This window comes from Crocodylus siamensis, chromosome 9 (assembly GCF_052110815.1).
Source record: "Crocodylus siamensis isolate JL-2025a chromosome 9, ASM5211081v1, whole genome shotgun sequence".
Lineage (NCBI taxonomy): Eukaryota > Metazoa > Chordata > Crocodylia > Crocodylidae > Crocodylus > Crocodylus siamensis.
The window spans coordinates 64,590,360-64,612,611 of NC_143403.1; the positions used below are offsets into that span (position 1 = coordinate 64,590,360).

The 22,252-nt window shown below is 42.4% G+C and overlaps 1 long non-coding RNA gene across 1 annotated transcript in view; it reads left to right on the forward strand.

Moving 5' to 3' along the window:
* Window positions 1-22,252, forward strand: part of LOC149857777 (uncharacterized) — a 135,288-nt gene that overhangs the window by 103,586 nt on the left and 9,450 nt on the right. Inside the window, exon 3 of the long non-coding RNA XR_016444164.1 lies at window positions 287-396. This is a non-coding gene — a long non-coding RNA (uncharacterized LOC149857777). The remainder of the gene's footprint in view (window positions 1-286; window positions 397-22,252) is intronic.

A 22,252-nucleotide genomic window follows, 5' to 3' on the forward strand; every position in this document is an offset into this window, starting at 1 on the left:
CCACAATTTAGTCTTTTTCCTTTTTTTAATCCAACTCAGATTGTCACTCCATTTATTTTCATTCAGATTTCTTAAACTTCTGGTTATGTAAGATAGGGATGCTTTGTGCTCTCTCTCTAGCCTCACATTCAATTTCTTTAGGTCAGTGTACCATGAAGAATCAACCCCAGGATTTCCAGGTAAAGGATTACCATATGCTTGAACTTGTGACTTTAATTAAACTTGTCAATTTGGCACTTTTGAGAAGTATATTTCTTTGATTCCTTTCTACTTTCTTTGATCCTAGCTTGAAAGGAGGAAGAATAGAGACAGACACAGTGATAGATTTGACAGCTGACCTATTACTCTCCAAGAAAATGAAACCATGATGGAACGTCTCTAATAAGAATTCAGAAGGTATTAATGTCGCTTTCAGTCTGACAAATGTTTGACCTTTATTATGGTATTACAGAAATGATAGCTGCTCGTACTCACTCTTCAATTTAAATGCATGCTGGAAAATGTTTGAATGTAAAAGGCCCACAGAATTGAGGTAGAGCATTCAAGAAATTGCTGCTGACTTCAGGCATTTTAATTAATTAGTGGGGGGCTGAATGAACTGATGCATCTTGAAAGCAGGGGATCTAAGGACTGAAAATCCAGTGCACCAAACCATATAGAGGGCATTTCCTTCTTTGAAAAGCTGTGGTAGGTCAGCTTCCCTGTTGATGAGAATGACATGCTGCACTTGAGACCAAGCATGGTACCAAAGAGATGCTACAAAAGCTGCCTTCATGCTGTACATCTCAAGCATATGAGCGTGCACTCTGCCGTTCCCATCTTTTAGCTTCAACCTTTGAGAAGTCCTTTGATATGTCATCCAGTTTTCCTTATGGCAAAGCAGCTGGCCACACTATTATTGGACCCATTCATCCTGTTCTGGGACAGGAACAAGTTCCATTGTTATCAGTGAGTATTTTGCCTGAACAAGGACTGAGGGTGATGGCCCCTAGTGTGAATCAACAAGGCCAAAACGGTTGTACTCCAGGACAGGCCAGACTACGTTCCATACATTTTGCAGCTGTATAAGGATGAAGGGTTTTTTGAGGTAAAATGGGTGCCTAGTGGGGTTCAAGCATTATGCTATTCCAAATGCTCCTCCAGCTTCTAGCTGGAATTGCAAGCTTTGAAAGAAAAAAACCCCAAAGGTCTAAGCCTGCCTTGCAAGCATTTGGGGCCAATTGTTAATCCTGGTTGTGTCAGTGGAAATCCTATGATCAAGGGTGAAGACATAGCCTTGAGTTCTGTGTCTGTCAGAAACATTTTTAAAGCTAGCTCTCCTACAGCAGCATTGCATTTCTGTCATTACTGACTTGTGCAATTCTATTTGTTGCAAACATATGAGTGTATGTACTACAAATATGTATATTACTGTTTTCAGATTTTGGATGCAGGGAGCTCAGTCAGATATAGATCAACTTTCCATTTATGTCGGTTTTATACTAGTTAAAAATGCACATAGAAAATTGTTCTGTGCATGAGACCGCTGTACTCTATACTACGTTATAGTTTTCCATGGGAGTCAAGTGGTTCAATGATTTGCATCCCTTCTAGGATTTTATTTTCAAAGGGGTTCTAAATACAGACAACCCCCGCTTAGTGCTTTTAATTGGTTTTTGAAAAAACGAGCATTAAGCAAAACTAGCTTTAAGCGAAACTGAATTTTTGACAGACCAAAATGGCAACCATAAGTGTTTTTAATGACTCAAGTTGGCAACCGTGAGTGTTATAACAAAAGTCACTGAGCACTAAGTGGAATCAGATATCAATTTAAAATGAGCATTATAGTGAAACAGCGCTAAGCAAAACAGCATTAAGCGGGGGGTTGCCTGTAACAGAAACTACTTTAAACACCTGAGATCAATGGGGTTGCACATGTGCATGGAAGTGGGTTATTCATGTGCCTGGGTGTAAAGCAGACTCCACAGGAGGGATCCAGAGTTGAAATCCAACAAGTCCAAACTAGTCTGGATGGCAGAGTGGATATTCTATGCAGATCCCCTGTAGAACGGAGATAGTCATTTATGCAGTGTATTATTACAGATATCCCCAAGCAATGTTAGGCTATTTCTCATCTCCTCTCTCTTCCAACTCTGCTGTCTCCTCTACAGCATTACTTTTCTCATTCTCTCTCCTTGAACTGCTGCTTAAACTCATTAAAACCCATTGCTTCACTGAACTTCTGTGATAATGCATTTCATGTGTTGATTAGCTTTTTGTTTGGCACGCTCTTCAGGTGAAGTACGGTACCCTCACCCAAACTGCCTTAGATGGAATGTTAAATTAAAATCTTACTGATGCATTTGAAGTCATTTATACCTAATAAACAGGTTACCAAATATTAAGCAAATTCCAGTTGAGTTTAAGTGTATGGATTAAGCAAATGAATAGTCAATATTGTCTTAATATACGTCTTTGGTAAATGAATCCTTAAATCCACAGGCCACTCTTACCTTTTTCCTGTGAGAAGCACCTTATTGGAAACTGGGTGCCCACATTACTGGCAAAAGTTGAGAACAATCACAGTTATTTTGCACAGCCCCAAAACAACTGTGGTGTTATTAGAGCTTGAAGGAAACACTGCAATGCTTTCAGTGCAAGATAAATGTGAATAGACCCCCATCCCCTACAGGTGGTAACCTCTCTAGGGATATAGGCAGTGTACAGGCGCTTCCCTACGATATGTGATTCATAAGAGAACTTAGGTGGAAGGTAGGTGATATGGTATATCTGGGTAAATTACCTGAATTGCTATCCTGCTGTAGGTGCCTAAGGAGCTTTGTAGTCCAAACCAGAGATGCCTGTTGAATTTAGGAACCCAATGAATTTTGTTCTGCTGATGCAGGCCCAGTTTAAATCACTCTTTGGAACTTGTATGGCTAAACTCCACCTAAATCCCATTTCAGTGTCTAAGGAATCAATATGAATCCAGCCCTTCTGGTGGAAACCCTTGCGCAAGTTCAGTGGGATTCTTGTGTAAGAATTGTAGCAATTGGCACACAAAATAATACTGACAAGTTCTCTGTATGCTTAAATCATTCAGGACATTAAGCCACTTTTCTTCTTTATGAGGTCGCAAAGACTTAACGTATTGAAACTAATATTAGTAGAGTCATTCAGTGCCGCTGTGTTTCCTCAGAGCTCTAATGACCTTCCTCAGTTTTGGCAGCAAAAAAGTGGATGACAGGGTTGCCAACTTGGGGAGCTCTGAGAGAACGCTTCCTGGCATCTCATATATTTGTTTTTGTTTGTTTATTGCAGTTGGAAGAAAACACGAGTTAGCTTTTTGGCTTTCTAGCCACACTTTTGGTTAAAGTAGAAAGGCATGCTTTGCATTTCCAAGGATTTTTTTTTTATAGTTGGCAAGAGAATCTGGGACATACTGAGAATGGTTACATTTTGCTCTGTTGCAAATTTTTTGATTTATACTAAAATTGAACAAAATCATCCAGATTATCGGCACCACTACTGTTTGGCACACATCAGGCAAAAATCATTGAAGTTTCACCCCTTGAATAAATTCACACAATCTTCTGAAAATATCTGCCTTTAAACCATTTATGTTGGCATTGACAATCTCTACCCCTATATCTAAATACCCTATTCTCCACATTTATACTTGTACCTATGATTATAATTATAATATCCCTCCTTTAACACCTGTACAGTAAGGGTCAGATTTTCTTCATGTCATAGGTTCATAGATGTTAGGAGCTGGAAGGGACCTCTCGAGATCATCAGGTCCAACTCCCCCCCCCCCCCCCCCCGCTTGGGCAGAAAAGACTGCTGAGGTCAGATTACCCCAGCAAGATGAGTGTCCAGTCTTTTTTGAAGATATAAGGAGTAGATGATTGTACCACCTCTGGGGGCTGTCTATTCCTGACCCTGGACACTTGAGTTGTAAACATAGGTGGAGGAAGAAAAAATTATATGGGCAAGGGGCTGAGCGTGTGCACACATGCACACACACACTTTCCCTTCCCCCTCTACCCAGCAGGGCCATGGGGCTGCAGATCAAGGCCTCCACAGTGAGGGGGGAGTGGAGCAGAGGCCATAGCAGGGGTGAACAAGGCCCCAGTTGGGCTGGGTGGTGGGACAATCGGAGCCTGGGTGGATCGTCCAGGGCTGTGGGGGCTCTTGCCATTATGCATAACCCAGCAGAGTCCTAGGGGTCATGTGCCCCCTGTGCATAGGAAAGAGGCAACTGCTGGTGTGCACTGTGCTTTCCACACTGCTGCAGCTGCCCCAGGAGGGGCATGACACCATGCGTGTCCTGCTGCCACTGAGCTGCATCATGCCCCTGTCCACCCTGTGGTGGGATGCACTTGGCATTGCGCAACTCTCAAGGCAGGTGCACCAGCAGCATCATGCAAAGCACAGTGCAGTGTTAGCCACTTCCGCTCTGTGCACAGATCAGGGGGGCATGTGCCCCCTGGGGTGCACACAGTGGCAGGAGCCCCTTGTGCCCCTGGACAAGCTGCCTGGGCTCCGATTGTCCCACCACCCGGCCTGGCCAAGGCCCCATTCACCCAAGCCCCTTCCCCTTCACAGAATAGACAGTCTGGTACTTGCCTGCAGTGCTGGGCAGCCAGTCATCCATGCAATACTGGCTAAATGCGCACCCCTTCCCATTCCTGCTGCAGCTGCCCAGAGCCTGTGGCTGGGCTGCCTTGCAGCCCTGCCCACTGCCCCGCATTTGGCGGGGTGGGGGCTGAGCTTCATTATCCCTGGCCTTCCACCACCTACGGTTGTAAAGAATTTTTTCCATTTATCTAAATCAAAGTGGTCTTCTATAAATGTACCACTGTTAGTCTTAGTCTTCCCTTGGGAAGCCCTGGTGAACACATTGTCCCAGTCCCTGATGTGCACCCCTTATATACTTATAGGCTGCCACAAAGTCCCCTCTGAGTCTTCTTTTCTCCAGCCTGAACAGACCCATGTTTCTCAGCCTCTCATCATATAATCTGCTGTCTGTTCCTCTAACCATACATGTAGCTCTCCTTTGGACTCTCTCAAGTCACTCCACATCCTTCCTGAAGTGTGGTGCCTAGAACTGGACACAGTATTCCAGCTGCAGCCTCACCAAGGCCAAGTATGACATCCTTAGTTTTGTTTGAGTTGTATTGGTAGATCCATGCTAGTTTTTTGGTTGCGTTGCCAGCTGTGGCATTGCACTGGTGGCTCGTGTTCATTCTGTGGTCTATCAAGACCCCCAGGTCTCTTTTGGTTGTGGTGCTAGTAAGTGTAGCACTGCTGAGCCTGTAAGTATGTTGTGGGTTGTTTCTCCCTTGGTGGAGCACCTTATACTTTTTGGTGTTGAAAATCATCAGGTTTTGATATGCCCACTTTACGAGCCTGTCCAGGTCAGCCTGTATCCCCAGCCTATCCTACAAAGTGACTGGAGTCCCCCATAATTGGTTGTCACCTGTGAACTTTGCCAGTCCAATTTTAACACCCAGATCCAAATCATTGATGAATTTGCACCAACAGGGGCTGCCTTGCTGTAAGGACCATTCATCCCTCAATTATTTTATGCCCCTGATGATTCCAAAATATTTTTGCTGTGGGAGAATGGCTTTATATTGAACCCAAGTCTACAGAATACCATCATTGAGGGCTATGTCATTCTATCTGAGAACCCTTTTGCAGTTATCTAGTACATTTGTCAGTCCCTCCCTGCATGATCTTATGGGTCTTGTGTCTCGAGTTATAGAAACTGGATCTGTCCAGTCACATTCCCATGTTCCATGTCCTCTCTTTGTAATAACTGTGTAACCCTTCTCTAATTTAGTGGTATTGTTTTTATGTGCACTGCCCAAAACTGTCCATTGTATATGACAGGTTGAGGCATGAAGGCAGTATAAAGTCCCAGAGAGACATTCATATATAACTACTCTTGTACCACAAGAAATGGAAAAATAAACAGCTTAGGCCTATGCTGTGTTTCATTTCTGCCAGTTGTTTATCCCTACTGCAGCACCTACCTTGCAACAGAACATCACAAAGTCTGTCCATGTCCACCTATTGTAAAGTATTGGAACCAGCTGCATTTAACGTTTGAATCATTTCTGTGTTAAAAATATGTTTCTGGACTCCCATTAGGAAGGATAAAGGAAAAAAATGCTTTAACCAGAACCAAGCTGGTTCTCATCCTCTGGGGCATTAATCAAACTCTGAGGAGGCAAAGAAGAAACTTCCACCTGGGAAACTAACAGTGCATCTTTCCATCTGAGGGTTTCTTGGACTTTTCTATCAAGCATCTGGTGCTGGTCCCTCTCAAACGGAATATTGGACTATATCCATAACGGCAGTCCCCATGTCTTAGTACTCCCAAAAGGCCAGGTTGTAATTGGTATAATTATATTTCCATCTGATCTTAAAAATGTTGACAAAATGTCTTTTCCATTGGGAATGAAACTGGTCTGACCACGAAGCTATTGGTTATTCTAGGTTTGGGGTTGTTTTTTTGGAGGGACGTGGCTGGGTGTTGGAGAGAGTCTTCTCATTTGCATGGAACCTTGAAAAGGTTGGGTTTAGTTCCAGTGTAAAACAGGAACATTTTAAAAATCTCAACATTTCACAAGGCAGACATTTGTTCCCAGGCCCGTTGTGGGAAGATATTCCAAACGAGAACTTCTGAAATCCCCAAATCCTTCACAAAGAGAAATTCTTTTGCAGTTTTCACATGGACTGCTTTCTGAAGACAGACCTGGGAACAAAAAATCATAATTTGTCTGGCTGCTGAAAACCAAGGACTTAACACACGCATCTTTCCCTTCAGCTATCTCTCTGTGGTCTACAGGTTATAATGGGCCTCTTCACTTTTGTAGGTTTCGCGTTTTGTTACATGTATATTTTGGGTTGCTCCTGGAGCACTTAACTCCTGGATTGTCCACATGTTAACACCTCTGAGTGCTTTAAAGCACTTGTTATGCGACTCAAAGTTATGTCACTCCAGGGCAGGATTATCTCTTGATCTGCATAACCCAGCTTCTGTTCCATTAAGGTATGGCCACTCCCCACAGATGTGACGCTCAAGTTGAAGGTGTGACTGCAAGCTAGCGCTAAACTGATTAACATGTGTGTGGTTTACAGTGTAACGTGCAACAAGGTCCTTATTCTTAATTTGTTTCCTGTGTTCTTCAATTAGTCAGCAATCAATTATTTTACCTTCTCTTTGCTTCACAGGTCTACACTCTACTTTCCTTCATAAGGGACCACTTCATTTATGTAACAGGGTTAAAACAGAAATAATTGTGATAACTGGTATTTTGCTTGGGCTGCTTCTGCTTCTTTCCCATATTTGGAGAAGGGCATTTTATTTCCACAAACTTGTCTTGCATCGCGCCTAACTACAGCGATGGGCCCATAAAAGATATCACCATACAGATCCTGAACCTCGTTGAGATTAAGCCATGTATGTCATACTGCCATGGTGCATATTCTCTGGGAAATGTTTATGCATTCAAACTAAGAGCACTGTAGAACAGGGAGGTTAAAACACTACCTTCACTGTGCTGTCGTGCCAATCCTGAAAGTAGCATCACCTTCCCCTAGCGAAACTATTCCTGGTGGTACTCACTTTTGGTGGTATTATTTATTTTCTCTGAAATATAGTCTCCATTTATTTTGAACAGTTTACAGGATACTACATTTGAATTGCCATTAGATCTTAGTATGACTAATGGGATTAAAATTATCTTACATAAATAGTACAATACAAATTCCGGCAGAAATGCCGCTCATGTTCTCGGTGCGTTGTTGAGCTCCACAAGTGCTGCTGACAGTTTGTACATCTATTCTTAATACTCTCTATTTATAACTTTCAATTGCTAAATAACAACCACCACCACCACCACCAACAATTCATGTCAGGTCAGCAAATAAGCTCTTCAGAATTACATGGGAAATGAGAACTTGTCCTTCATTCACTGAACTAACCTGGTTAGGGGATAAAATGCACACTGCCTTCAAAATATTCTTACCATCGAAAAACATCTTTATTTCCTTAAGGATCCTGCACAGCTAATAAAATGTAATTAGCCACTATCCAGTAACACTATCCAGTTAGTATCATTCAGCGACAGTAATTACAAGTTATGTGCAATACTGGGGCTCTGTGCAAGGCATTGCCCTCAAGTGCTGCTGCTCGGAAGAGTCTATCTATATTCCAGTTTTTTTATCCCTTCTTTTATGGGTATATAATTTAACAGCAGTAGGAGAGGAAATCATGCCAGGTCTGCAAATTGACATACCTACACGAAGCATAATGTAAGATTCTAATCAGTCCGGCTAAAATGGGAACTATGAAAAATCTTCAGAATGGAAATGTGAGGCATTGTAAACTCACCTGGCTCCAGCTGTCATTGCAGCTGGAAGTGCTTCTGGTGTTCAAAAGGCTGCACACATTTTTTAATAAACTGGGCCTAATTTCACATCACCCTGAGCCCAATGTTGGATCTCTTCTCAAAGTCATATGAAAGGCTTGCTTTTATCATAACACAGTAATTCAGATCCAACTCAACAAGAAACTGGAGGGCTGAACAAAATCAAGCCAAAGGGTCCATCTACATGAGACACTAACTGCACAGCAGCCTAATAATACCGCGCACAGTAGCAGCACTAACACTGCTAATACATTACTGCAAGTATTATGAAGTTACTGCGCAGTAGTGTCACTAAAAAAGGCATTTGCAGGTGCTACTGTGTAGTAACTCCAGTTGCTGTGCATTTATTTAGTACTTGATTATACAAATGCTAACTTAAATGTGTAGTAACCACTGTGCATTAATCAACGTGTAGACGTGCCCAAAGAAAATGCTTCAGTGACTCCTAGTGAAGTGAAACCTCTGCAGAGCTCCTTGCTCCAGGAGCAAATAAAACTATGACAGATGATAAAACAATGTTACTCTGCAACACAACAAAACAGCTTTTGAGTTTATGGTCAGCTTGCAAAGTTGAGACAATAGCCTTTGTGGAACTTCTAAATGGTTGTAAAACAGAGCAGGCATTACAAGAAGAGATTGCTTCAATAACCACAAAGGAAACTTTGTTTTATTTAAAAGTCAAATGACCTTCATTTTAACTAATTTAAATGTCAGAAAAGTAAGAGCCGAAGCCCCATTTTTTTCCCTCGGAGCCTGCAAAAATGTTTGATTCCTCTATCTTTCATCTTGCACAAAATTCCACAAGACGGAGCTCTTTGGTAGGCTTTCAAAGGAAAACCCAAACAGTGTCATCTCTTAGGACATTTCAAAATTGCAGTTTCCCAGCTTTGAACAGACAGAAGTTTATATCTAATAGATTAGAGCAGGAGCAGGCAATTATTTTGAGCGGAAGGCCACTTACCCAGTTTTGGCAGGCTGTCGAGGGCCGCATGGGTAGCCCCACCCCTTGACAGGTGCCCCACCTCCTGGTCACCATCTTGGGACCAATGTCCTAGTGTCTCGGGACCAATGTCCTAGGGCCAGTACCGGCGAGGCCCAAAGCGGGGCACAGACTGGCAGGGGTCCATCGGCCTGAGCTGTGCTGCACCAGCAGGGAGTGGGGAGCTGGCCCGGCTCCACAAAGCCCCTGGCAGTTGGGACCCTGAGATCCTGCCACCCTGTTCTGGGCCCCACCAGCACTGGCACCGGGACACGAGTGCGGGCCCTGTGCTCCCACTGGCTCCCTGCCTGCTCACACCCAGTGCCCCCCAGCCCCATGGTACAGGCAGGTGGCAGCACAGTTCTGCTGGCAGGGAAGAAGCTGATGCTCAGCATGGGGAAAAGTGGCCCCTCGCCTGCCCCATGGCCAGCACCCCATGCTGCAGACGCTCACAGCCTGCCTGGGGCTGCCTGTGCCTGCTCCAGACAGCCCCGCACAGGCTGTTAGCACCTGCAACGTGGGGCACCAGGCATGAGGCAGGCGAACAGCCACTATTCTCCATGCAGGGAAGGAGCCCATGGAAAAGCTGAGCATGGGGGGAAGCGGCTCCTCCCCCACCCCACGCCTGGTGCCCCATGCTGCAAGCACTTGCAGCCCATGTGGGGCTGTCCAGAGCAGGCACAGGCAGCCCCACGCAGGCTGCAAGCAGCTGCAGCACAGGACAGCAGGCGTGGGTGGGGAGGGGCCACTTCCACTTCCCCTTGCGCTCCTTCCTTGCCCGGAGTCCCCTCCACCACTTTACCTGAGCTTCCCGCGCTGGGGTAGCCACATGCTCCCAGCCCAGAAACCCCAGAAGGGGCTTCCGGCTGAGGGGTGAAGCCAGGCGGGCCTGCTTTTGTTGGGGCCTGCTGGGCTTCCCCTGGGTCCTACTTCCCTTGGTTCCTGTCATTTTTGATAGGAACCAAGGGCAGAGAACTATTCATTTTCCAAATATTTTTAGGGGCCCTGTGGGCTGGATAGAATGGTCTCGCGGGTCAAATCCAGCCCGTGGGCCATGTTTTTGCCTACCCCTGGATTACAGTCACAAGAACTGGCCAATTCCATAGTGCGCTTCCCTGATTCAGACATATCCTGTAAAATATGGGCAAGTGCATTATGATAGAGGAAGCTGGATGGCTTACCTGGTCATTGTCGTGTTTTGTTGGGGGGGGGCGTTGTATTACACCTGCAGACCTCAGCTGAGGGCAAAAACAATATACCATAAGGTAAAGGACAGTGGGACGTTACTACACATCAGCAACTCATAGACCATACATAGATCATTAGACTGTGGTAAATAAAAGTTACACCACCCCCTTCCTGGTGTCCTGAGTCAAATGCTGTACACACATCTTGCAAGTGAAAGATTTTTTCCTTGAAGAGCTTACAATATAAATAGAAAAACGAGACAATGTTGAAGAGAAGGTGAAAGCACAAAGGTGAAACCACTTCCAGAGAGCATGTGCCAAGTCACTGGTAGAGCTGGGATAAAGCTGAGTTCTGCTGGGTCTCAGCTGAGTGTCCTCTCTACAGAAGTTTTCACCAGAGAGGTTCTGCCCCTAGCCTTACTCAAATTGAGGGTAGTTTATCATTTATCTTCATTAGAACAGCATCAGGTATATAACGAATGCTAGTTATGCTGTCTTTTCATCTGTGTTTGCACTGCATCCAACACAGCTTTACCCTACCAGTTGATTTCAGGCTTTAATAGAAACAACTCCTTTAATACAAATTATGAAATTAGAATTACAAATAGAATTGAGGTAGGCACATTGGTTTACATAAAGAAGAACCGTCTGAAACGAGAACTAAACTGAAACTGAGAAGAAGTGCACTAGTACCTTGAGAAAATGTGAACTTCCCTTATTTTTTCCTTTTCACGGACGCATCTAATCTTCAAAATGTGTTTCAGCCCTAGCTTAAAAGTGCTGACCAACAATGAACAAATGAACTGAGCACCTACCGATCCCTTTACAGCCAATAGACATGGGCAATGCTGTTCAAGAGGTGAGGCAGACAAGGTTCTTTGGGTGAATGTGATGTCTTTTATTAGATAAAATTTAGCCAAAGAACCTTGTCTGCCTGTGTCCTTACACTAACACAGCTGCAACTTACACCCCCATTCAAGAGGTTAAAACCTCTCAATGTTAACATCTGTCAGGGAGCAAGCACATTGGTCTCAGTTGTAGGCAGTGCTGAGCAGTTGATCTACTGTCACATCATACAGATAAACCACAGATCAGACACCTCTCTTTATTTTAAGTCCTTTGAAAATAATTAGAAATGAAGTCATTAGCTTCATAAGAGCAAGGAAAAGGCAACCCTGTCTGTAGAAATCAGCTCAGGGCTGTGGAGGGGACCTTCCTGTACACGTGGTTCCTCTGTCTGCACCTGATACGCTACCTTCCGGAAACATTTTGAACTCTCTTACACTTTGAACCATTTCAGATGTTATGCTGGTTCACGTCTGTTCATGCCCTGAAGTTCATTCAGATGGACATGTGCTTTGCTGACTCGGTCTCAATTCTCATCCTGGCTTGGTTCCTGTAGTGCTGTGTGGGTGACTTCGGGCAAAAGTCTTCACTTCCCTGTTCTCTTCTCCCCTTCTTTAAGGTGAGAAGGTGATTTTACTTAATATCCTCCCAGTGGGGGCAAAGCAATCCTTGTGTTTGTCCATGTTAAAAAAGGGGGACGATAACACCCCCTCACCTTCCAGTCCAGGGAGAAAAAGCTGTAAATGCGTGTTCAGGATCCCTGCCTACTATTTATTTAAAGGCTAGGAGGCAGTATTAATAGAACCACCACCTTCTGTAAAAGGAGAATCCCTTAGCAATGCAAAATTGACTTGTTTTTTGTCTTTGAGACACATCATTGATTATTCTACTTGCACAAGTCCCTGATTTTAGCAATGTACACCTCTGGTTCGGATTACCCAGGCTTCCTGAAACAGCAGGCCCAAATCCTATCAGCATTGACTCAGCCCTTCATTTTTCCAAAGGAGGATAAATTGAAAACCATGTGCATCTCTTAGATAAGACATGACATGAATTTCTGTCTGCTCTGTGCAGACGCTGAAGATGTTAATAGAGATATAGGAAGAACACGTATTTTTCGCCCAGCCCCTTTCTGCTGTCTGCCACATGCAAATCTCTGCCTTGTTCTCAGTGCCCTGTGGTGGCTGCCTGTCAGTGTTGACAGCTCGTGATGTGCTTTGGGGCTTCTTCCCAGCAAAATGTTCTACATAATTATGAAGGTAAAGTTTCCCCAAACCCACCGCCCATTTACTGTGGATCTTCCAGCAATGTACTGAGCTACTTCTGAGACAAAGGTTGTATCCTGAGAAGCTTCTCTAAAATTTTGGCTGTTACATATTCAACTTTCTTTTACAATATAGAAACTAAAACTACAAAATCTTGTCATACAAATAAGAGATCATAGCTGATACATCCTCACTCCATCTTCCTAACTGTTCTGGACTGAGATTGGTTTATTGGCATTTAACAAACACTTTGTATTAACTTCGAAAAATCATCTCCACGGAAGTCAGCCTAAGGTTCATACATCTCTTTTGGTCAAAGAGCTTCCTCGTGCTTTCAATCCTGTCACTACTCAATTGTTTGGTATTTTGTCATTCAGATTAGCAACCTGCTAATCTGAAAGACAAAAGGTGGTTCTCAAAGGTAGTATTACAGCACGCCTTGTATGGCACTGTGCTTCATCCACACCAGAGACCATGCATCTAGTTCTGTTCATAAGAATTACAGGGATGAATACATCTGCCTGCAGTCCAAGGACCAATTTTGGTTTCCTAACAATGATCTGGATTCATCCTTGCATTCTGCTGGGTTTGGCAGTAGTAAAGTAATGCACAACACCTTTGGCAATCCAACACCCTTCAGTGGTACTAGGTGCCCCCAAATTTCCCAGTGCTGTGTGATTTTTATCTATCAGTGCCTCCAGCTGTCACAATGAAATAACGGTCTAGCCAGTTTGTATCATGCAAGAAAAAACTTCACTCAGTTTCAACTTGCAGAGAGAAAACATACATTTTTTGTCTCTTAACTGTCAGGTTTTTCTCCCATACTGTTGAATCCATAGAACCACTGGGAATGGGAGCGCTTTTCCCTAACAAGGCTACTGTGCCTTGACAGACAAGTACAGTGTACTGATCATAATTAGCACCTCATATTGCCATCTAGCTATCAAATGCATTCATTACACCTCTGGACACATCCTGGTTTGTTCACTGTCACCTGCAGGGGGGACTCTAATTGATACTATTTCAGAGAAAGTCCTCTAGGGAAGCTCACTAGTATAGGTAGCTCACAAATAAGATTTTCAAGTAATTATAGCCAAAGTCATACCAATCAAGCTATTGGAAAACATGGATTTCCCTTCCAATTTTAATGGCACTTGGAGACCCAATGGCTATGGATGCTGCAGATTCAATGTCAGTGAAAAATGACATTGCCAAAATAGAAATGGAACTGAGAAATGGTTCTTTTCCAAACAAGTTGATGAGAAGGCAGCAGACCTTTGAATCCTTGAGCCCCACTATTGTACAAATTCACCTTACAAGGGATCTAATTTATCTATTACATTTGACACCCGTTGTTTTTTTTCTTGGGGCAGATTGAGCAGAGTAGAAATATCAAGGGTGGCATTTTCAAGCTGGAATAGGTAAGGTTAGAGTCTCCAGTTTATATTTAAGTTGTTAATAAGATGTGTGATGATTTTCAGAGGCATAGACTACCTCTAGCTGCCTCAATCACTGGGTTTTGAGGGTGCCCAGAACTTTTGGAAATCAGGTCACTTATTTAGGTGCCTAAATATAGACCTTCATGCCTAGCTTCAGGCACCAAATATTTCAGTTGTGCTATGATAAGCAGTTATAAGTTCTGTCCTACCTGTTTTAAGTACAGCATGAGTGATTTCAACAGGAGTCATGTCATGGGCCCAAAGGGAGGTCCAAGGCATAGTTTTTGCATCCTGTTTTGGGAATGGGGAAAGAATGGAGGGTCACAGCAATTTTGACTACGAAAGGAGAAGGGGAAATTTGAATTAATGCTTGAAGTAGGTCAGCTAGGAAGAGAGCACATAGGAACAGAAATTCTGCTAAATTTAAATGCAGCAGCATAAAATGCTTTGTGAATGTGTGTGCACAGTTTTCTTGTTAATCTCAAAATGACATTTTAATGTTTATTGCCTCACTTAATACCTTACCACTTCACAGAAAAGGTACAGAAGAGTGAATATATTTTGTCTGTATTGGAAAGGAGCAGAAGAGGAGACCCTGAAAAAACACAATAAAATAAAGTGACCGAAATTTCACCCTGCCTACTACGGTTGTAAATAAACAGTGTAATATGGGTTCACTTTGGATCTTTTTTTAATCTAAAGGACTATCTAAGACAGTAGTCTGTCTGATGTCCCACTGTTTGAGATTCTTACCATTGGAAGGCCTGAGTTCTAAACCGTGGAAATTGAAATCGCAAGGTGGGATATGCCTATGTGATTTAATGTTCATTGGTCAATTAAAAAAAAAGTCTTGCTATCTCTACTTTGCCATTGTGACAAAGCACAGGCTGTGCTTGCCAGTAAAAGGGTCATGGGCAAGCAGCAGAGCAGCCTAAAGGTGGCTGCACTCCCAATCAGGCACATGACCAACAGGAGACTGCCCGATTGAGAACAGGGCCCAGCTATTTGTGTTAAGAACAGGCCCTGAGCAGTAGAGCTGGCAATTTGCTGTGAGCAGCCAGAGAGAGCGCATCACCTGGCTGGAGCTGCTGCTCACATAACATCTTGGAGCTACAGGGCATGAACTATGGAGAAGGTAGAGACTCCAGGTCCTGAGGCATGACCTAAAACTACATGCTGCTAGGGCTAGGTGATATGGTGGGGCTGCCAGTGGTGGGGTAGTCTCTAGGAAATGTCTCACCTGTGCCTCCCTGGTGAAGGGTGAGTATGGGGTGCCAGAAAGCCTCAGGCCCTGCTGCTTTGTTGGTTACCCCAGGGAGGCAAAAAGCTAGGGAAGCACACCCTAAAGACAAAAGCGTAGGGCCCAGTTTTACTGTGTGGAGCCTGAGGCGGGGTCCAGGTCATGTGAAGGGACTTGAGACGGGGTCCAGATCCACAGAGATGCCTGAGGTTCATAAAGGGAGCTGGATGTGAGGCTCTAGGGGGGTGGGATTCTGAGCTCCAAGAAGGATCTGCATGTGAAGCTCCAGGAGCAAGGGGGTTGAGGCCCAGTGCTGGGCATGGAATGAGGCCCTAGTGTGGGGGCATGAGAGGACCAAAAAGCTCTAGAGCCAGGCTGGGAGCCCAAGGGAAAAGGAGGGGCTGGGAGCCCCAAATGAGCATGATTGAGAGTCCTGACATGAGAGCACGGGAGTGCAGGTCCCAGCGTGGGGGCACTAGGGGGAGACCCCAGTGTGGGATATGGGATTATAGGCCAGGTATTAGGCCAAGTAAATAAGCCAAGTGGTAGGCCATGGATGTTATCTGCAAGGCATGGGACACTGTATAAGGGAAGGTTCAGAGCCATGTATATGCACTTGACATCAGGGCAATTAAGTGGGCAGCCTCCCATCTGGTTAATAACTTCCAATTAGCTTCATCAAAGGTGTGGCAGGCTAGGCAGGCAGGTGGTTAGCCCTGAGACAAGTGGGTAGGCCAACCACTAGGACACCCCAGGACGCCCACTTGTTATAGCCATCAGTACAAAAGGAATTTGTGCAGTATATCTGGTTAAAGGAAGGGTTCCCAAGCTTTTCAGAACAATGGATCACCTTTAACATTCTCATTGATCACTATGTACCATTATCATTGATCTTTCCATGTAAAAGATCTAGTGTGATCTGCAAACCATTTATCATGTCCATATTGATGATCTGCAGACAGCAGCTTGAAAACCATGGATTGTCTCACGAGTGATTTTTTTTTTTTTATTAATTACTGAATGGGAAACTATATCCATTATTGAGTGTTCAGTGCTTTGTAATAGGCCCAGTATTGCAAACAGTTCACAGCTGAGTATTGGTGGTCAGAATTTATGTGCTTTGGAGAGAAACACAAACTGCAGATGGAATAGAGTAAGAAAAAGGTGTTTTCTGTTTTGGTTTGGTGTTTTTATATTATGCTAGCAGTTAGAGCTTCTTTGTGCTAGACACTGTACACACATAGTTAGTCCCTGCCTGAAAAGCTTATCATCTTAAAGACAAAGTTGAAGAAAGGAAACTAAGACCTAGAGGGTGTATCTACCTGAGACACTTTAAGGCGCATTTGCTTAAGTTTAAGGTGCATTAGGGCATACATCTACGAGTGTGCTCTCAATGCACTTTAAAAATGGCCATTTTGGGGTAATCACGCCTAAATTTGATATCTGCAAATGCAGGTATCAAATTTAGGTGCAAATAGTTAAATTTCATTAACAAACACATAGGTGTGTTAAAGTATATTAATCCGTTGTATCCTTGGTCAGTCTACACACAGCATTAATGCGCTTTGACTCCTGCACATGTAGGTGCCTGCCTAAACCCGCTTACTGCAAATTAAGATAATTCACATTAAATTTAGGCATACTTAAATGCACATGTAGACACAGCTAGAGAGGTGGAATAGCTATGATAGGTCTCCTGAGTCCCAACACGTTAGCTTACCTTCTTGAACACACTACCCCTGAAAAGTTGTGTCAGTCTAATAATAGAGATATATGGGGTCCTGGCTGGAGATAGAGCCTTCAGAGCAGAAAATAACCTGGGGAGAGAAATCCATTTTACTAAAATATTATCTGGAAGATCTAACAGAGGCATGGGATTGAATCCTTTTTCTTATACTTAAATTTCTGAATGTGGACTTATGTGGCTATATTTCAGACAAAGTAAATTAATCGTTGGGGGAAATGTACTTTTTTTTTCTAATTTCAGCCTTATTGCTACAAAAGATATTTTTTAAAAATCAAAACTCCATTGCATTTGAAAAATATCTCAAATCCTTTGCACATCTGTTACCTATACGCTGACAAGATCAGCATTCTAAGCAAACCCAGCATTTTGATGCTGTCCCTTTTTCATACATGCCTAAGAGAATTACTCTTCCATGTGGTAGAAAATAGTAATACACACTTCAAAAGAACATACTCTACTGAAAGTTTTCTCAGTGTTTTTCTTTGCCAGAGATAATACCTTAGATGTAAGCTTGAGCTCTGGGTTATACATTAGGGAGCAGAGACGTTTTTGAATCGCGGCCATGAGGACATCTGAGATAAAATCCAGGCAGATGTGCTTATGGTTCCAAACCCATTCAAGAATTAGTTTCCAGATAAAACAGTATTGTGGGGGAGGGAGGGTTTTCTAAGAGATTGGTTATTGTTTATTTTATTTAGTTTAGGATTTTGGGGGCATATGTGTTTAGCTATAGATTTCTGTTGGTATAGCTGCATCATTCAAGGGTGTGAAGAGGGGCAATCCCTAACTAACATGGTAATGCTGACATAAGTCCAAGCTGTGGTATTATTATTGATTATTCTTGCAGTACTCTAGCATTTCTAGTCATTTCCCAGAAGTCTATTGTGATAGGCATTATCAATGTAGTTACACTAGCAAAACTAAACTTTTGTGGGGATAGCTTTTTCACCATGGGAGAGGGAAACTACTAATATAAGTGCAAAACACAGCTTTACTGGATACTTGCATGCAGTCTTTTCCCAATTTAGTATACAGAGGCACTCTGGCACTAGGCACTATACATATATCCATATACATGCCCCAAGCTTGTAATATAAATAGACACAATACGTAAACTGGGGAAAAAGGGATGCTACTTGGCAAAAGGCTTTGATTACTGCAAGAGAAGTCCAGTTAACTCCTTAAAATGTCAAACACTAAACTGAATAATGAATCAGGTGTGAGACCAGCAATCCACATGCTAGAAGATGCTAGACAATACAGAGACAAAGTCAGTGAAGAGATCAGTAAGGGAGGTTTCAATAAATAAATGGAGGTTATTAAGGATGAATTTGAAAGAGTGGCCAATGAATGGTAGGCTGCTAGTGTAATGCTATTCCCGGCAAAGGAATTGGGATGAGAAAACAGTAGATAGCAAAAGGAACAGAAGATTTAGAGGAACATAAGGAGGGAGAAATGGTGAAGGATGAAAAAAGAGCAGCGATATAGGGCTTGACCCACAGCTTGTTTATATTAATAGATTATCTCTGTTGTTCTCAGTGGGCTTTGGATTAGTCTTATAGTTGGAGAAAGAGTCACAAAGGGCAAAATAACAATTAAAGATTTATTAATATTTATTCTTAATGCGTCACTAGCAATTTTTTAAAGCTCCGGATCTCTAATTTCTTCCTATTATTTTTTTTAAATGGGCTGGAGCTTTAGCTGGAGTGAAACTCCATTGCTAGAGCTACACCAGACAGATCATACAAGCGGAGGCGCTCAGCTGACAATGTCACATACATTTACTTATGTGTCATCTTTGAAGGAGTTTACAGGTTTTAGAAACACTTAATTCCCAAATCAATAAAATAATTAAACTGGCAATATGTTCCACCTGTAATATGCTCTATTTACTTTTTCTGTTCATAAAAAGTAATTGTTTATAATGGCAAAGCAATTAAATGTTCTCTTGTATGTGCAGTAATTTTTGCAGCAGATTCTAACAGACATTTTATGTTGGGCTCAAACCTTCATTTACCCCGCAGGCTTGTCTTTTATTGGATAAGTAATATATATTCCCAAACCGTTTCAAATAACGTTCAGACAATAAGGTTGATTAAAACCTCTAGAATCTAATATCCACACCAAACAAATGTATGTGTTTACATACTTTGCTTATAAGCTTGTTTTTCTATATCATATTCTTAATTATATTTTCTTTGTCAAAATGCAGTCTTATGACACTGGGTAAATCAAGAGTAACAGCATGGAAGTCAGAGGAATAATACTTTGTTAGAATGGGCACAAGTTTGCATAGAATTAAGTCCCATATGTTCATAAAGTACATGCCAAAATCTTATTACATTTATATGTGTTTTATATGTATATAGCATATAGAAGCTATAGCTCCAAGATATGAGATACATTGCTAGATGCTGCAATAACACCAAGTGAGAGAGAGTACTCACTACAAATCTAAATAGATAAAAACAGACAAAGGTGAGGGGGAGAGGGGAATATTCAGTTCACCATTTCCATTTGGGGAACTGAAGCACAGAAATATTAAGCAAGTTTGCTCAAGGTGACCTCAGAAGTCTGAGGCAGAGTCAAAAATTGAATTCTTGTCTCTTAAGTTCTGTCCTTAACCAGAAGAAAATACTTCCTCTCAAAGGACAGCTATTTTCTGTCTGTCTACAGTAGCTTAGCCTGATTTAATTTATCTGTGTCCAAAATGCTGAGCATTAGTTTAGTGCTGCTTTCACTAAAATTGATAGGAACATGGTCCAGGCCTATTCCAGTGCTATTTTCCAATATATGAAGTTTGGATGGATAATTTGAATTATCCCATTGTGTAGCCCACTACTTTGAAGGCAACTCAACTAAGAACTGGTCTACAGTAAAAAATTTATACCAATATAGCTGCATCAGACAGAGATGAGATTTTTGTAGCCATTGCAGTTATATGAATATAAATCTTAGTTTGGATTGCATTTATACTGGTAGAAAGGTGCCATATATCAGTATAGCTTATTTCATTTTTCTTCTTTTTCTTCTTCTTCTTCTTCTCCTTCTCTTTTCTTAACTGGTATAGATATAAAGGTAGGAGCATTTTTAAACAATATAACTGCATCCACACTAGGAGGGTTTCTTGCTTTAATTATATCAGAATGGTTAAAGCATTAAATCTTCCTGGGACACAGCAACCATAATTCAGCTCATGTGTTTGCTTTCTGCCTGCACTGCTGTTTCTATCATGTGAAACTGCTTGGAGTTAGAATGCAGCAGTCCTTATTGTACCAGTTTGCATCTAGCTTAGGTTAACTTTCCTTGCCCCTGGGTTAACAGTTGACTGCCTGTTTGCCATCTTCCCTTTTGTTCTCACTTTGTGACTGAACACTCATTACAAATCATTTCATGCTGCAGCCCTTTCCTTTGCTCTGCCTTTCAGATAGAAGCTTAGTTGCTTTAAGCCTTGTAGCTTCCAGGCATGGGGGGGGTTTATTAGCAAATGTGGTGAGGTACAGTCAGTAATGCACTTGAAATGGTCTTTTTTTGTTTTTTTGGTCCTGTGATTATGATACTTTTGATGCCCATATACTAAATTTGTGTTTAGATGTCTCTACTAATATGACTTCATTTGCATTCTGTCCACAAAGGCAATTTTACGGAGACAATGAACATGATGGATTGCTGTGGCATGTAGGGCCAGGAATGTCAGCATATTTTTAATGGCTTCTGCCTTTTTCAATCTTTTTTACTTTTGGTCCAAACACTGAAGTTTTGAAGGAAGTAATGAGTATCGGCTGGGTAGATAACGAAGAAATAGACTGTGCAACTAAAAAGGGAGGTAATGTATAGCTGTCTGAGGTGGTAATAAGTGATATATTTGCTCAGGCTCATTGAACTATTATTTCCCCATCTAGCCATCAGAATGCATGTTAAGGGCTCAGTCCTGTCAGGAATCTCCAGATCACCATACTGGATCAAGTAGAGCAACGACCCATATAGTCCTATAGCTTGTCTCCAATAGGGGATAGTAACATAGTCTGAAGGATGTGCAAGAAACCCTTCAGTCAGCTGTTATGTGATAATTTGTTTCTAGAGGAATTTTTCTTATAACCCATTATTTAGAAGTTAGCTTATAGCTTGAAGGTTTCTAGCTCTGTCTAAAGTAAAGTATGGTTCCAGGTACTCTGCACTAGAGGTAACTGGAAAACCTCTGCTGGAATAGTTTCTAATCAGAGTATGCAGATCTGCTAAAGTTGAAATGTGTGGGGGAAAATGGATCGATATACACCATGATTCTCCATCAGGGTGCCACAGCACCTTGGTGTGCCTTGAGATCCTTAATAAGTGTGCAAATAAGACGTATGAGGCCAACCCATAGTGCAAGCCATAGTGCTAAAAGTATCCTGACCTGTTCTGGTCTTTCTGAATTCTTTGCAACAGAAAAATGGTTCTGTTATTTTTTCCAGTTTTGTAGTAAAAACTAAGAGCAAGAGGGGTGCTTTGGGTCAAAAGGTTGAGAACCACAGATTTGAACAAAGATCTAACAGAACCCTCTTTGCCAGAAGGATTTCTGGTGGAAACTTGCTAGTTTCCTCCCTGCTTGCTTGTCTGGCCATATGGTAGCTAAGGAGTAAGCAGAAGCTTCAGAGCTATAGATTTCTGGGCTCCTGGTTCCTTATCAGCACCCAGGTGGGCTGTTGAAGAGATGGGAACAAGGTGCCAAGAAAAAAAAAAAGAAGAGTGAGCTCATGGAAACCAGAGAGAACTCCAAGTTCCTAGCCACTTTGTTAAAATCAGTTGTCTCCCTGAAACATTTTGACTCTGACAAATGGGGATTTCCTGATTGGGAAAATGCTGTGCTGCTGAAAATGTTTGATCAGCATTCCTATTAGGCCCTGACCCAGAAAAGTCATTGAAGTATATGCTTAAATCTAAACATGTGAGGAACCATGTGGCCCCAAAGCTGGAATATGTAAAAAATCCCCAAATTTAGGGTTTCTGTAAAGTCTATGCTTTTTATGTGGAATTTTCCATGGAAAAGATTCTCCAGTGTTTTCTGAGCTTTCCTGAGATGCTACTGTAAAAAAAGCCCATGTGCCTGCTTAAAGTATAGAAGATGTCCCAGATGCCCAAAA